This window comes from Ambystoma mexicanum, chromosome 2q, assembly GCF_040938575.1.
Source record: "Ambystoma mexicanum isolate Mex_15411 chromosome 2q, UKY_AmexF1_1, whole genome shotgun sequence".
In the NCBI taxonomy this organism is placed as follows: Eukaryota; Metazoa; Chordata; class Amphibia; order Caudata; family Ambystomatidae; genus Ambystoma; species Ambystoma mexicanum.
The window spans coordinates 8,830,179-8,844,694 of NC_090924.1; the positions used below are offsets into that span (position 1 = coordinate 8,830,179).

The window sequence follows — 14,516 nt, forward strand, 5'->3', positions numbered from 1 at the left end:
GAGGATTTACAGAGACGGCAAGTACGCTTATCAACCGGGATATTCTCCCATGCACCTCTAATGTACAAAGTAGGCAATTGCTCTAATCTAAACAGGATGATGAAGCGTCTGAGTTTTCTGGAGGGGCAGAGGTATAGGTAGGCTTGAGGTTTCATGAAATTATATAGTCTGTATTTCACAAAATGATAAGTCTTAAGGGTACTTATATGTGCGAAATTCTCAAGCCAATCCCACCGGTCTACTTTTTTTCCTAGTGCATAAAGGGTTTCCTTGGTGACAATTGCCCCTTTATGTATCCATCCAATGTCTAAGAGAAATTTAGTCATATCTTTATGTAGGGGCGAAGTAGTATATTTTTTAGTCACCTCCTGACGGATCACAGTTAATAAGGGGTTATTGGTATCTCCTATCATCTTAAGGTGAAACCCTGCTCTTTTCCTCAGTACCATTGCTTTCAAAGAAGGGAGGCCCAATTCCAATCTGATCAGGGCCATTGGTACCCCGGGGGGTAATCCTAATATCCGTCTCCAGAACTTGCCCTCCAGCACTTGCAGCCACGCAAGATTCATTGTGTGCAGTGACTCAAGGCCATAGATGATCATCGGGGCAAACACTTGGATGTAAAGATGGCGCGTACCCCACAGGGTAAAGCCACCCTGCTTATTTGTAAAAGAAGAAATAAGTGAGGTGACTTGCATGGCCCTAGTGATTCGGCCCTGTCTACAGAGTGAGTAATCGCCCATGGGCTCAATTTCGACTCCTAAATAGCGATATGATGGAGCATAGAGTATGTGATTTCCATGTACTATCAGATTCACACGCGATACTCTTCTCCTAGTAAATCTTAGTACCTTCGTCTTATCCAGATTAATGGTCAGGCCATTAATCTTGGCACAATCCCATAAGGCAGAAGCAGAACGTCTCAGGCCACCTATGGTGTTATCAAAGACGACTAGATCGTCCGCATACGCTAATACCGCGCATGGTGCTGTACCTACTTTAGGAGGGCAGTTATCAACCTCGGCTAATGCTGCAGGGATATCGTACACATAAAGATTGTAAATCAGGGGTGCAGTAACGCATCCCTGTTTTACCCCACTGTCTTGGATCACCTTTCGGGTCATGTTTCCTTCCTGATTCAATCTTAGCCACGCCGTGGTATTCTGATGGAGTAATCTCAGGTAATATAATATACTTGATGGGCATCCTAATTTCTCTAACTTGGCCCAAAGCCTCTCACGGGGGATGGAGTCAAATGCGGCTTTAAAGTCAATATACAGGGCGTACAACGGGGGCTGCCCCTCACTAAGTGCCCGTGTACGAAGTATATCCATGACCAAAAGGTTATGTGAGGTGGAAAAGTCCCGCCTAAAGCCGCATTGAAATCTGCTGAGTATTTTATTATTTTCTACCCATTTCTGCATCTCGTCAAGCAAAAGTGAGGCAAATAATTTGCCTGAGATATCAAGCATGGATAGCAACCTATAGTTATTAGGGTCAGTTCGGCTTCCTTTTTTAAATACCGGAATTAGAATGGCAGTTTGCCAGGACTGGGGGATAATCCCCTGCTCTAAGATCTTGTTAAAGAGTAGGGAAAACAAGTCAGCCCAAAATATGGGATGACTCTTGATCACTACGTTAGATAGCCTGTTGGGTCCAGGGGCTCTAGAGGACTTAAGAGCCGCTATTTTATTCCGTATTGCCTCCGCTGAGACATCGAAAGGCAACTGAGTGGGGGCCTTTTCCAAAGATCTATTCAAGGTTACCTCTCCTCCTGAATTGCGGCCTAATAAGAATTTTTCCCATGTCTCCTTACTGATTGGATTAATTAAGGGGCCTTTGGTCTTCTCTCTGTTCTCATTTAAGAGTGACCAAATGCCACGGGAATTTCTAGAGCAGATAGTTTGTATCAACTGCTGGTATTTAAGATTTTTCTGTGTTATCTTAATGGTCTTAATCTCTGCTCTGTATCGATTTTTAATTTTTCTTAATTTCTCGCGGTACAGGGCCCTGGGCAGGTTCATAAACTTCATACTTCGAATATCCGCTCTTAAACTTCTCTTAGCGTCCCTGATTTCTCTATTGAACGGGAGTACAGCCCCCCCTGTTTTTAGCATATATCTCTTATTTGCCGTGGCATGCTGCCCTGAGAACCTGGTGATCCAATCTTCAATCTCATTTATCGCCATAAGTTTGAAGTCACAGAAGCCTAGAGCTGAAATAGGTTCAAGAGCTTCAGTGGCCAATTTTATGTTTCTCTCGGACCACACTATTCTGGATCCTACACAGTTGGCTTGGATGTTACCCATGTTCAAAGGCGTGGGGGTAGAGATAGGGCGGGTAATCCGGAATGTGCATTGCAGCGACGCGTGGTCGCTCCATACATTAGGCTTCACGACCATATCGACAACTCTAGACTGCAGCTCGGGACACATAAATATGTAATCTAATGTACTAGATGATGATCCATTAGACCAGGTGTGTTTTCCCGGCGTATCTCCCAGAGTACGGCCGTTAATCATAGCCATATCCCAAGCTCCGAGCAATTGCAGCCAGCCTAATCCTTCAACCTCCCTCTTTCCATGGGTCATTGAGCACCTTACATTGAGATCAGGATTAGAGGATATAAGTGTTTCATCTATCATCTGACAATTGAAATCCCCCATGACCACCACGGCGACATTACCCGTTCTCAGCCACCAAGAGGCCAGTAAATCCTGTATTGCCTCTTGGAGTGAGTCACGTACCAACTCTCCTGGAGGGTTGTAGAGATTATTTAGCAGGAGCCTTCCCAGACCATTTTCGTCATAATATTCTACTTCTACTGCCAAAAGCTGCTCTTCCGCTTTACACTGAATCTTGCGGGACATGATCGTATTTACTACCCCAATTAATAAGCCACCATATGGGCGTCCCTTACTGCCTCGTTTAGCCACTGATTGATGAATAACAAAACCATCCAGGAGTAATGGGTCTAAAAACCATGTCTCTTGGAGACAAATGCAGCTATATTGTGACAGTAGGTCTACCGAGCCCTCCGCCCTCAGAAGGTGTGAGAAACCTCTGCAATTCCATGAGAGAAGCGAGAAGCATCAATGGTTCTTTAACAGTTGCGGAATGGACTCTAGGAGTGACTTTAGCATTTGCTGTATTTCAGCCAGGGCAGGGTTTTCCCCTCCTCCAGATTTAAGCATATTAACCGCAGGGGCCATTGTCATAGAATCCACTGGTTCAGGCAAAAGAACCTTCTCTAGTGGGTCCACATCAATATCTATGTCCACAGCTAACAGATCTTCTTTGTATTTTCTAATTAAAGTCGCCGTAGTCAGAAAGGTACAATGTATAGCAGAGACATTAGGATTTGGGCCCTCCAGAGGTTCAATAAATAAGAAATCCTCAGATTTTAGGACACGGAGTTGAGGTATATGGTAAAGTCTTGCCAGTAACTCTGAGCGTGTTAACCAAGGATTTTTGCCCCTGGGATACAGGTTCTTGATGTAGCAAATCCGATTCGTGTTTATATCATTCACTGACCTCTTCTGGGGCAATGGTGGTGGCTCGACCGCATCTTCTTGCGGCCGTGGCTCAGGGATATACTCCAGCTGTGTATGCGTACTGGATTCCAGATCAGGCTCAGCAAACATCACAGATACATCCTCTACATCCGCTCCCGAGGGCTTCTCATCGAGTATCAACCAGTCTGATAGAGGGCCCTTTGCCTTGGCCGCCCTTTGGGCTGCTCTCGCCATTCTTTTCCTGGCCTTTTTTGATCGGGTCTCAGGTGCTGGGTTAAGTCCTGCTGTAGGAGGTTGGGCACATTTTGCAGCTGACTTGATTTTCAGGGCCTTTTTTGCCAATCTACGCTGTTTCCGTGTGGGAGGGGACAGGGGACTATGCTCCCGCTCTTGATCGTCAGCCTCCTCGGGGATTATCTCCATTATACTATTGCTGCTAGGTACATGTTGCGCCTCGCCCTCTTCTATCGCTACTTCCTGCTCGTCAATCTCATCAGCTATATGCAATGCAGTCGATAGATTAATTTCTGCCTCTTCACGAGGGAGGCCCATTGACCCTAATGCCGAGGTAATGATGTTAGTATTGGCCAAGATACGTCCCGACATCTGTAGGAGTATCTTAAGGGCAAATTGCAAAGCAGCCACCGATGATTGAAGTTCAGTTATCTTTGCTGAGCTAGGGTGTTGTTCGGTATTATCTTCAATCTCATTGTCTGGTACATCCTCCATCGATGCCATTACTAGATTAGGAGAAACAGACAGACGGCCGCTGCTTCCCACAGCATTATGCTCACCCGCGATGCTGTTCATGCTGTTTTCTTTCAAGGATGTTGTGCCACTGGATAACCTCAGGGGAGTTTGTACCCGCATCTCTCTCTGTATGGTCAGGCAGAGATCTAGAAGGGAGTTATTGTCTATGTCATCAAAATTGGTGGTGTTTAGGGAGACGCCATCGTTATGTATCAATGCTGCCGTTTCCTCGATCACAGTGGAATTGGTGGCCAGGGGAGGATTCACAGAGAAAAACTCGGTTATAACCCCTTTCGCCGCTGGCAAAGCATGTTTGGCATTCTTTTTAGCTTTACCCCCTTTCTTATGGGGCTCTTTAGGTTCCTTTATGGGTTGAGACTTGTTTTTACGTAAGTTATATATCGAGTGGGAAGCTCTTCTGCCCCGCTGCATGTCTGCATTATAACTCACTTCGATTCAGAGTCCAGATAATATAGATTACTCCAGACAAGGGTAGTCACAGTGGGATGGTGTTAATATGCAGGGATAATTCCCCTTATTCTGCACAGGAGAGATGAATGTAATTCCCCCCTTTCCCCTCTTTCCCCGATACCCTCCCTTACCAATATGGTATACCGGGGAGCGTTGTTGACCCGGATCAAAGGCCGAAGCCCGCAGTCTCCGGGAGATACTAGTAGACTCCCCTTCTTCTTCAGATCAGCTCCAGCTTACTTCCAAGGTAGGGGGTCGCACTTCTTCAGATCAGCTCCAGCTTACTTCCACGGTAGGGGGTCGCACTATCTAAGCGGGATAGCCAGGTCAATGGAGGAAGTACCGGCTCCCAGCACTATAACCAGCACTTATGAGGAACTCTCTGCCTCTTCTAATCCCAGGCCCCCTCCTCCTATCCAGGAGAGAAGCCCACCAGGAAGGAGCGCCCGGTGAGTATATACTCTCACACTGGTTTATAAAGTGGGCACTACAGAGTCCAATCCAAGCCGTGCCCTCCTCTTTCCGGGGGGCTCCTTGTAGAGATGAAGCTAATCACCCGGGACCTCCGCAGCTAACTGCATGCCATGATGTAGCCTATTGGGAGCGGGTGCCGCAGGGAGCCAGAGGAAGCCGCCGCGCCGTGCAATATTTATGTCAACCGTGTAGATTTTGTGTCACGGTGCGGCACGGCTCAGCGGCAAGTATCCACGTTATTCCGTTCCTCAGGGTCCTCAGGGTTCTCACCTGCTTTTGCCTGGACCTGCCTGCACTTCTCCCTGCTGCCTGAATCTCTCTTTCTCCTTCGTTTCTCCCGCAAGATGTTTCTCCGTCGCTCGCTCCGTCGCTCGCTCGCTCACTCGAGATGCGAGACGCGAGATACGAGATTCGAGGAAAGAACCCACTAACGTGGGCTTGCGTGGATTTGCGTGTCAAGCCGCACCTCTTGCTTCAGCACCAGCGTAGGCACAACTTCTCACAGAGGCCGCCTCCGACAACCTCCGACAATAGGAGTTTCAGGATCAGAATAAAGTTTATTCGGAAAGTAAATCTATAAACTGCGTATATAAACAACAATGCACAAAGTTAAAACAATGTTTAGCAACAATTAAAACAGTCCATGTAAAACATAATTCACACAAGAAATATAACAAAGATTAAAATGACATAAAAAAAATGCATGTACTATCTCATCTTGCAAACAATTTGTTCCGGCGATACCAAGCTTTTCTTAAAAATGCTAAACAGCCCCATGACACTTGGTAGTTTCAGCGTGCAACAGAAAAATCAAAGCACAGCTAACCTTACTAAAACCTATATTTTTGAGCAAAGGTACAATGGTCCTCTTTCTTATGTCCTGATAAACCGGACAAAACATTACAAAATGTAGGAGATCTTCCTCTGGCCAATCGCAGCTCTGAATAGCTGTAGACTGTTCCATGCACAACCAGTTCTTTGTTCTCGTCCTAAGCCATAAAGAATTAAAACGTGCCTGGGTCAATGCCCAACGATCAGGAGGTTTATGGCTATGGAGAAGATATGGCTGGATGCCCTCTACAGCAGAAATGAGCATATGCTTTCTTTTAGACTCAAACCTGAGTCCAGATGGTTTTCTGTTTAATACAGTTATTCAATGAAATGATTGCTTGTATTTCTTTACCACCAGCGGTAACAGAAGAGTAGAAGGACATTGCAGTTTCTGAGCGTTCAACTGCGAAATACATTTATAAATGTAAGAAAGCCAAGGTATTTTAGATCTTAACGGGCTAGTGGTCAGAGTTCTGATGATCATATGTGCTAGGGTGGCTTTTGGATTCGACCACACTGTCAACCAGTGCGACAGAGGGGCCATTTGCCATTAATCCCCAATGAGGGGGATTCCAAGTTCAATATGTGTAGCAAAGTTAGGTGCCAAGTTCGGTAGACCAAGCAGCTTCTTTAGATAGGTGTTTTCTATAATTTCAATTGTGGTGACTTTATCCATGCCACACAAGGCTGCCCCATAATTGGTAGCAGCCTTCTTTTGGGCTCTATATACCTCCAGAATAAACTTAACTGCATGACCTGAGCACATATTCTGGAAACGAGACAAGCCCCCAAGAGCTTGCCTCATTTTCAGACACTGCTTCTCAATGTTATAAGACACCGCCAGTGTTCACTGAAGGTGACTCTGAGTTAGTCAAATCTGTCTACCCTGGGGATTAGTTCACCACAACTCCACATTTTTCTCATCTTTAACGGTTTACTACTTCAGCCCGAACAAGCCATTACTGCAGATTTTTTAGAGTTCACTGTTAGCTTGAGATTTGACATAAACAGAGTGTAGGCATCAATTAGATGTTGTAGAGATATAGGGGTCCGGGCAATCAGAACCATAACCCCGCATAGCCTAAAAATGGAAGCAGGAATCCACCCAACCTAAGAAAGTCAGCATTAGTTTCCACCAATGCCCGATAGAGTCCATTGATAGAGAGAGTGAATAATACTGGGGCAACCACGCAGCCCTGACACACAGCCAATACCACTTCAGAAAAGCCTGTGCATTGGCCCTGTTCACCAAATCTCACACAAGCAGAAATATTTTCATGAATGATCTGCAACACTTTTACCAGCTCCTCTGGACAGCCCATGGACCTGAGCACACCCGACAACAAGGCTCTATCCACCTTGTCGAATGCTGTCCATGAACGCCAAATAGAGTGGTTCACCCCTAACAAAAATATACGTTTCTCCCGCCAGGTACAAATTAAGGACTTGATCTCGGGTATGGACTTTGGAGAAATAGTATGTAATCAAATACATATAGAGGAGAGTTTTCTTTAGTTTGTATGTGTGAAACACATCCATGCAGATTTAATGAAAAATGATTGCAACAATCATAGCTGCAATGAAAAATTGCCCAAAAACTGGAAATTGCTTATGAACGAAAACAATGAATGGCAGTGAAGTACTGATAAAATAGTGATTAACATCACTGTTTAATTAATGAAAACATTTTAAATGTATGGTAGGTTGTCAAATCATAGTTTGTACCCCTCCAACACCCTGCTACCCAACTCTGACATCTTTGCTAATCACTCCATTGCAATCCCATCCATCAATTGCCTCTGTGTCTCTGTGCTGCTCAAGCAATTCTGACAGCTGTGCAAGTCAATAAGGTAACCGTGCAGAATCAAACTATTTGATCTCTACTCCTCCTTCCCCACCCCATGGACTTAGCGCACCATAATTCCCCTCCTCAAACTGGAACATAACTTCCTGACCATCTGTTTAAAATTTCAATGAAAACAGGAATGGGGAGTTCATAATTGAAAAGACCCCAGGGAGCCAATGCGCAATAAACAAATCTGCTTCTTGCATATTTATTTCACTGCGTTTTGCTATTAACACTTGTCATAATCACTTGTTTGAAATAATGTCACCAAGGGATTTTCTGCTTGAGTAATTGCACACTTATACTTCACAATGTATGGCAACTTCACTTTTCTTACCAACCCACATCGTAACGCACAAATTAAAATAAATGGGTCCTTTACCCTTCCTACAAAGTGCAGGGACATTCCACACATTTTACTAAACGAACCACTGGCACTCCTATCGTGTGGAATCCGGACAATCTTCAACTATGACTCAGAATTGAAAAATCAGACAGAAAAAAAGGAATGCATGACGGCTACCTAAAACGAGTAGAATATATTGCCACTCACAACTCAAAAAGGATCCAGCCTTGCCCTGACCTTCTTAATCGAATATTGGAATAAAGCATCCAGCACTCATTTCCCTGCCAGCAATATCACTGAAGACCCGAGACAATCTAATGACAGTACGAATTCTGCAACTGACAATAAAGAAACATCCCATACCAATACTGCACACATACCTCACACACGGGCCAGGTCAGTCTCACCTCACACAAACGCACAATCCAAGAACCAACTGCCACCAACATTTAACCCAGTCACTGGACGGTATTCTTCTAGACACAATAACTGTCATGAGCCATCGAACTCGCCCCTTCTGGGCCTCTTGGTCCCTGACACGTCGGGCCTTACACTCCGTAATACTACCAACATGGCGGCAAGATCAGAACGCTGCTCACCAGTCTTCACGTTCTACGCAGCGTCCTCTATAAGGAAGCCACACCCCCGTGGCCCCGCGCGTCTCAACGCTGCTACTAGCTGTGATCGGACGTGTGCTCCGAACCTTCTCTAGTGCTACTTGCTATCCCCTGGCCCTTGGATTCCCTTCTCCCGACTTCTTCCCTAACTTTCCAGAATCCCTGCGTCGCACCCGCTTGCCCCCCTACTCCTTCTTGAATAATCCTGGAGTTTCCCGAGATCCTGGACATCGAAGCTGAACGTAATCTGGAAGCCGAGGACGGCCGAGCGGGCTTATTTAAGTCCCGAACCATACGAAAGAAGACTCCACCTAAAGAGGACACCAGGCAACATAGACAGGTGAGAAGGGGGGAAACCTGTGACAATAACCCAGTGCACACAACCCAAAAACACTTAGAAAACCTACTCGCTCAGATGCCAAGTTCTCTAGGTTCTACAAGCACCAACAGAAAAGCATAACCTCTATCCTACTCCCTCTTCCCTCACTAACCTACCCACCCACTTTCTTACAAAGCCATGTGAGCACATGGAGACCATGCAAATGGTAATGGTGTGCAGTATAAGACAACTTAACATAACATTGATAAATGTAATTTTACAACATTGTTTTCTCTGGTGGAACTGCAACTCAGACAAATGATTAATCAAAGAATAAAGAAAATAATTGAATTTTTAAGGAAAAATCCTCTAGGAAATGAGGGTTCCCTGAAACAATCCAGTTAAAAAATATGTGCATGCATCAGCCCAATAGTGCGATCAGAGGGAGAGTCATCTTTTTCCTTAAATAATAAAATAGTGTCAGTTCGCGTTCCTGAAAACGTACCCTCACTGGATTTATTCTTGAGCATGGTAAGTTATTGCGCTGGCCATATGCTTTGTAAAACATACCTGGAATACTGGACCAAGGACCGATGAGCAGAGACGATGACCCCCTGCTGTTGTGTGGTGAGGAATAGAGCTATATTTGAAGAGCTCTCTGCACGTGTTTTTTCTAATTCCATTTTTAGAAAAAGAAATGCTTTATTTCCAACTGTGCTGGATCTGTACCTTTCAGACTCACCAGGCAAGCAATTTTTTATTAATGGCCTTATGTGCAGCTTCCTCAATAGTACTACCCCGGACCAGGCCTCAATTTAGGGCATTTGTTTCCCCTGCCCCCGTTACACGTTGCCATTACTTTTCGTTCTCATAAGTCAGAAGAGACCACATAATTTAGAGAAAAGAACAACCCGATCATAACAATTCAAGAATATGTTTCACATTGTTCAACCTAACGGGGTCTGTGGTCTGAATGGAGTATCTTTATTGGCCACCAAAGAAACACGTCACTGCTAAGAGGGTGGGGCTTGGGATAGTTCCTGGGCTAAATACACGAAAATAAAGTGATACTTGCACTGAGGACAAGTGCTTCAAGTCACAGATCTAGCACGGTTGTATTAGGGCCTGGGTCACCTCTCCAAAACAGTACAGCTGGCAGCACCTTGATTCACCCCTCTTGGTAGGTGGGGTCTGAATGGTGTTAAGGCATGGGTGTGTAAACTCAGGTTCACCAGATATTTTGGACTATGGCTCTCAAGATCCTTCATCATTGACTTATCTGGCAAGGGCTGATTGGAGTTGTAGTACAAAACATCTAGAGAGCCAACGCTTGCACACCTTTGTGTTGCGGACTGGCACCGGTGGTCTGAGATTGTGTGGTGAACTGGCACCGGTGGTCTGAGATTGTGTGGTGATGTATGAGGTGAATGGACCCCCAGTTTATGAACCATGATCATACATTGTGCAGTGCCCAGTTAGCGCGGAGAGTATCAAGGTCCTGTCTGCAGTAAGAGCACTCCTTTTCCCACTGCCCTAAGTGTAGCCGTGGCTGTTGGCAATTTGCAGTGCCTGGCCCATGAATCACATGCTGCTGATCCCAGGCGGCAGAAGAACTTTTGCAAAACGCGGTGTTGCGCTCAATCTGGGATCTGTGACGTCTGCACACAAAAGGTCAAACCTTCATGGTACCTAAAGGCTAGGCAAGCTGCCCTGAACTGGGTGCTTGTTTTGCCTCTGCAACATTGTGCTCTCCTATGGCCCTGGTGGTGGAGGGTGCTCGTGACTCTGTGCATGGAACTGGGAGAGTGCCGAGTGGCAGCATATTGCAGGGGTCCACTCCCAAGATATCTGTGTCAGATAATGATGATGGGATGGAAAATCTGTCCGCCCCTAGTGGCATGTTGCAGTGCTCCCAGCTGGCGCTTCTTGACCTCACGCAGCATTTCACCAATGTGACACTGCCTGAGTTTGTCACGCAAAGGGTGTCTGCGCTTTAGCACTCCAGTAGAAACTCTACATGAAATGCCTCAATGTGTATTTCATTGAAATGAGGTAAGTGGACAACGTGGCCGAGAAACTGGTAATAATTTGTATGATGCTGTGAAGATGGCCTTCAATGAGTACATCAAGCATCTAAGTAGCATGGGCTAGGAATGCTTTCAGCTGGGCCAGGCTCAAGGTGATCAGGAAGCCTTGGAGGAGGAATCCAGCACCTGGCATTGACCTTTGAGTTACGAGATAAGGAGGACAGTATACAGATGCAGCTCTTCCAAGGGTGCTTGTCAGTTGGCTTGTTGTATCAAATATTGAGGGAGTCAGATATTCTTGCAGCACACTCTGGAAATTGGGAGATTGCACGAATGTACAGCTGCATGAGCATATAACGTGGTGGATTCCATTAAGTCCCTGTGAACAGAAAAGGCGAGGATGCTAAATGACAAGCTAGAAACATAAGGTCTCCAGCGGGCTAGAGGAAATTACTGTGCATCACTGCAGGCGCCCCTGGTACCACAAACCAACATGAGTGAATACTGTGGGGGTCAGTTTCCACATGCGGGGGGCTGTCTGGCTGCTGGCCAGCTGTGTTGTTAATGCCTAAAGGCAAATCACTTCCTGAAATTCATCAAGGTGACAGCACTGTCGATGTCAATGACCAAACCCACAATCACACGAGAGAGCACAAGAATGGTTGCAGCTGTCAGTAATCTGGGGACACCAACATGATACGGTCCAAGTGAGAAAGAAGAAGGGGATGCGAAGGAAGAATTTTTAAGTGGTGATCCAGTCAAGAACCTTTCTGATCGGCATTGACTCTGATCATTTGATCAATGTAATGGCCTCCTCCAAATTTAGTGCAATATCTCCACATCCATCACAGGTACCACCAAAGGTTAAAGAATACATATACGGAAATGACACCCCATTGTCCCTAGAGGGTACATCATGCAGAGAGATCATGATCAGGCATATGTTCAAGAAAAATTACTAAGCTATAGTATGATGGAGTCTGTGGGGCTAGTTCACATTGCCTTAGGGGTCTATGCGCATGATGTTGGCTCTCTTCTGGGGGTGTATCAGTACTTGTTTTGTGGTATTGGATGTCTTCAGCATCAGCAAGTGTGGATCCACACAGATCCAATGATACAACCAGTGGCCTAAAGTCACAGTAGAATATTGATTCATCTAAGGTTAAAAGTGGAGTGAGAACTAAAGAAACTGCAGAAACAGGGTACCAAAGAGTCACTGTCCCAACACCTTATCTCTGTCCATAAGTCGTGGCAGCCAAGCCCAAACAACTAGATGCAACCAGATGTTATCTTTCTTTGTGCCCCCTCCCACCCACTTGTTTGTCTTGTGGCGCCTTGAAACACCATTTGTTGCATAGGCACCTTACAAATATCAAATAAATAAATAAATGCACACGTGTGTTTACATGTGCTTGCCTCACAAGGCCAAATTCCAGCTTCAGGACTATGGAGTGGCACTCTGCTATAAGGCAGGGGCTGACAACCTGGCAGACTGCATTTACATTACATTACACCCGGCAAGGTCAGCGAGCAAAGTAAATGTGGAAGAACACTGGACAGAACAGTATGTGTGGTTGGTTACCTCAGTGGCAAGCCACAGCTGACTGCAACTAGTCATCTGTCAGGTAGAAAAAAACAATTAAAAGCACTTTCTAACAGTGCAAGCTCACCACATCACTGAGCGCAACAGGTATGCTGGGAAGGCCTGTAGTATGTGAAATCTGAGTTGACAGTATCGACAGATGGGCTACTCCTCAAATTGTTACATTGTCATGGCAGAGGCATTGATTGAAGAAGTCCTTAAGTTAGCACATGTCGACTACCAAGGGGCAGTCAAAACAAAGGTACACCACAGAGAGTTGTAATGGTCCCCGGGGTTGGAACGCCTTTGAGGGAAACACATAGAGCAATGTCTATTGTGTCACATAACAGGCAAAGGGATCAGTCAACCCACAAAGCGGGGGAAGGTGCACTAAACCTAGTGTGTTTATTGGTACCGTAATAAACACTCAGCACTACCTTGTCATTGGGGAGCTATCGTCGTATCCAGAATTGGAGTCCTATTTCCCACTGCAGCATTGACCATTATCCCTGTGCCAAATACACTCTTTGCACCAACATCAGTGCACTACAACAATTCCCGTCCCTTCAATGGTGGTGACGTTCAAGATTTATTAACATTTCTGTGAGTACAAAATGAGAGGATCACACCCTACTGGCACTGGGCCAACAGTAATGTTGACCACTTCATGGGGACCATCATCAAAGGGTTTTGCATTGACTGCAAACAGGATACCCTGTTGTAAGTGTCATTGGGCATGTTTCTGATGCTATATTGTACAACACCCCATTCCTCTACTGGTGCTGCAACAGGTGAGGTGTTCTGAGGGAGAATGGTCAGATCTAGGTTCCCACTGCATTCCTCTGGAGTTGCACATGAAATTGACCCGGTCAAGGTTTGAGCAAAACAATTGCAAGACAATGTGAAGGAAACATTGAGAAGACAATTGCAGGACTCTCAAATATCAGAAGTCCTCATACAATCAAGATATGCTCAAGCAATCTCTTCCTATCGAACCCCATCCATGGACTATCATTAGAATAAAGGGGTCAATGGTCACTGCCAGCAATGTGCATTTGTGCGTTGCAGGAATTACAGAAGGTTGTAGAGGACGCATTAAAATTAAGATGAAAGAGGCGACATTTGGGAGCCAAGAGAAATTGTCTGAATGCGATTGGGAAGAACGGGAATAAAGTAGTAGAGGACCGGGCCAATCCAAGAAAACAGTTCAGAGAATAGTAGTGAACAAACCACATTGTCAGAAGAGAGTGAAGATACCGCAACTGATACACTACAAGGGTGTTGACCAAGTTTAATGATTACATATTGTATGATTAGGAAAAAGCTATACAAAATGTATTAGGTTTGTTTAAGGTTAGAAGTAACTATTTTAAAGTCTTAATGGTTGGGCGGTGTCTTCCTTGGCAAGCATTAGATATTGTGAGGGTTTATGAGGCATGATGATGTGGACAGATCATCATGCAAGATCAATAGAAGGTAATGTGCATGTGCAAGGTGTGGCCTTCCATGCAGGTAATCACTGTGTGTGTGTGGTTGTTCTGACCACTCTGGTCTGTAGGTTCCTTCCATACCTCCCAACAAGCAATAACAAATGGTGTCCCCAGACTGGAAACACATTGTCAGCAAGAGGGTAAGGCTCCAGACCGTGTTCAGTCCGTTGCCACCCTTTTAAGAGCATAATAAATGCGCACAATAAAGTGCATGTGCAGAAAAGTCCTTGTCGCTTGTCACAATTGCA

At 45.3% G+C, this 14,516-nt stretch overlaps 1 protein-coding gene across 1 annotated transcript in view; it reads left to right on the top strand.

Annotated features, from left to right (window-relative positions):
- The window catches only part of PDIA2 (protein disulfide isomerase family A member 2), a 771,139-nt gene that overhangs the window by 325,903 nt on the left and 430,720 nt on the right, over positions 1-14,516 (top strand). The gene's annotated exons all lie outside the window — the stretch shown is intronic.